General features: G+C 45.1%; 1 long non-coding RNA gene across 1 annotated transcript; it reads right to left on the bottom strand.

Moving 5' to 3' along the window:
• Nucleotides 1-333: 333 nt before the first annotated feature.
• Nucleotides 334-1,832, bottom strand: LOC119280595. The gene is made up of 2 exons (XR_005138116.1): nucleotides 1,742-1,832; nucleotides 334-703 (listed from the first exon to the last, which is right to left on the bottom strand). It is a non-coding gene; the product is annotated as an uncharacterized LOC119280595 (long non-coding RNA).
• Nucleotides 1,833-2,583: the final 751 nt, after the last annotated feature.

Genomic DNA, 2,583 nt, shown 5'->3' with positions numbered 1-2,583 from the left:
TCGGGTCTCTGATGTCTGAGTTACCATGTTGTTCACATCAGAGTAACTGGGGATATTTCATCAACACCACTTCCCTCAAAGTTATCAGGAAATTATCGGGGGGTATTTTTACACGGGTATTTATGCGTGAGTGATCAAGTACTATGATGCGTGTATTGCCAGGTTATTTATTTGGAAGTTACGGGAGGGATGTTTTCAGTGTCAAAATTTACTACAGTATTGTATGTAAGTTATCATTTCTATGATGCGTAAGTTACCATGATATTTACACAGAAGATATTGAGGTATGTCTCATTAATCCCAAGTGTAAGTTACCACAGACCATCATACACCTGTTAAAAACATATATGTCTCCATTGAAAAATTCAACATGGTAATTTTACCATAAGCAAGTGTGATAAATATATCATTAGCACCCTGATAACTATAGAATTAGCACCATGATAATTACATAAGAGTCGTGTTGGTAATCTGAACAGTGGAAGATTCAATGAAAGACGCTACATCAACTGTTGTAGAACAAAAAATGTGAGCCATGATGGCAGAGGGAGTGGTGACGGACGCACTCGTCGACAACGTGGTCTGGTGGGGCACGCCATGAAGCTTCAGAATTCTCTTTGTGAATGCACCTATGCGCACCTTGACACCCATGTTGTATCTTGTCTGAACCTTTCTTTTTGTCTGTCTGATCTTGCTAAGAAATCTGCAATCACTTCAAGTCCATTATCCTCCTTTGACAAAAGTCTGAAACTAGTAGTAACATGTTTAAGCTTCAGATTTGAGAGTCAAGTCAGGAGTGTGCCAGAAACATATGGAGGAGACAAGTGTCAAACAACAATCACCCTCGTCCAAGAAATTCCATGGAGAAAATTTCGAGTAGTTACCAGTTGCAACCTACTCCCTCTATCTCATAATGTAAGACATTTTTTGACACTACACTAGAGTCAAAAAGTCTTACATTATGGGACGGAGGGAGCAGCTCACAAGATGATGCGCGTTAACAGTACTGAAGCAATATAAAAGTAGTTAACCACCAGCAAAAAGGCGAAGCTATTAGTCCGACTGGAAGAGGACCAGGAGCAGGAGATCAACAAGGAGAGAAGGGAGGAAACAAACGACAACAATGGCGAGTGTCGAAGGAGACGTGAAGCTGTTGGGCCTATGGCTGAGCCCGTTCATTGCACATGTGTGCATGGCGCTGGACGCCAAGGGCGTGGGCTACAAGTATGTCGAGCAAGACCTGGTTGCCAAGATTTGACAAGTACTTGTTCACACCGTCTACATTCCCATTCTTCCATAATAGATCAGGTAATAACCGACCATACATGAGCTCCAGTGAATGTAGAACTAAAGCCAGTAAAAATATCACTACAATCTTTCCTTTCCCGGATACAATGGCATGCAGTCCAGCCAAGATCCCAAAATACAAAAAACAGAAGTGCAGCAAAAACAACATGTTTCCATTAATCACTGTCAAACTCATTTCTACCAAGTGATAGTCCAGCGCCGTCTCATTTCTAGACAAAAGTGCAATTCAGAAAGCCGGCCCGCATTTCACCAAAAAACACACACATAATTCATCCAAAATTTGAGATGATACGAGATGGAGCCTACAATAATCTAGTCTTTACATAGGCATAACAATGTGCATGCGGGGGCAGGTACAGGAACGAATAAACCATGCCAGCAGCAGTGATTTTGAATGTTGAAGAGGGGCAAGATGGGAAGCATTAGTGATTACCAGGAACTTGTGGTAGACGAACGCCCTGGGCTCCCACGAGACGAACTCCGTCCACTGCGCACCCCACTCACCCGGCCCCTCGCGGACAACAACAGAGACAATCGTCGGGATCAGATCAGCTAGCACCGGATCGAAGAAAATATGGAGAGAGACTAGTGCATCGGAAACCACTCACACACTCACCTCAGGTCGCGGCGGGCGCGCGCGGGGCGGCAGGAGTCGCCGGATTCAGATGCCGTCTCGTCCTCGCCGGATGACTCGGTCTCAGCGCCCGTGGTGGGGAGCGTGGGGGGAGACGAGGAGCAGGCCGGCCAAGCGGACGGGATGGTCGTGCTCCTGGAGGAGGCTTTCGAAGAGTGCTCGGACTGCGGCGGCTTCTTCCGCGGCGGCCGGGTTGGGAGGACGCTGTGTGGGGATTCGAAGAAGAGAGACGGACGAAGCAGTTTTTTCACTAGGCGGTGGCAAAGGCTTGTAAATATTAGTGAACTACATGTTTTGGTGCGCGATGGTCGCACGATCTATAACGGACGGCATCCAGAGCGTTCGGGTCTGTTGCAAAAATCCAGCCGACTGGAAATTAGCTTTGTCGATATGAAAAAGAGTATCATAACGATTTAGGAACAAACCGTATATCCTTGAGCAAATCCTGATCATATGCATTATTTCTGTTGTATGGAAGCAAATATTCATTTTTATAGATACAAGTTCCACATTCTTTGGAAGCAAATTATCATTTCATTGGATGCAAATACCAACTGCTTCGGAATCAAAGTACCAATTTAACCGACACAGCTACGTTGTTGTTGTCAAACTACAATTGTAAACAATTCTGGTTGTTGTGG

The sequence above is a fragment of the Triticum dicoccoides genome, chromosome 3B, assembly GCF_002162155.2.
Source record: "Triticum dicoccoides isolate Atlit2015 ecotype Zavitan chromosome 3B, WEW_v2.0, whole genome shotgun sequence".
Lineage (NCBI taxonomy): Eukaryota > Viridiplantae > Streptophyta > Magnoliopsida > Poales > Poaceae > Triticum > Triticum dicoccoides.
The sequence above is the reverse complement of the archived record's forward strand: the minus strand, read 5'-3'. Positions and strand labels throughout refer to the sequence as shown.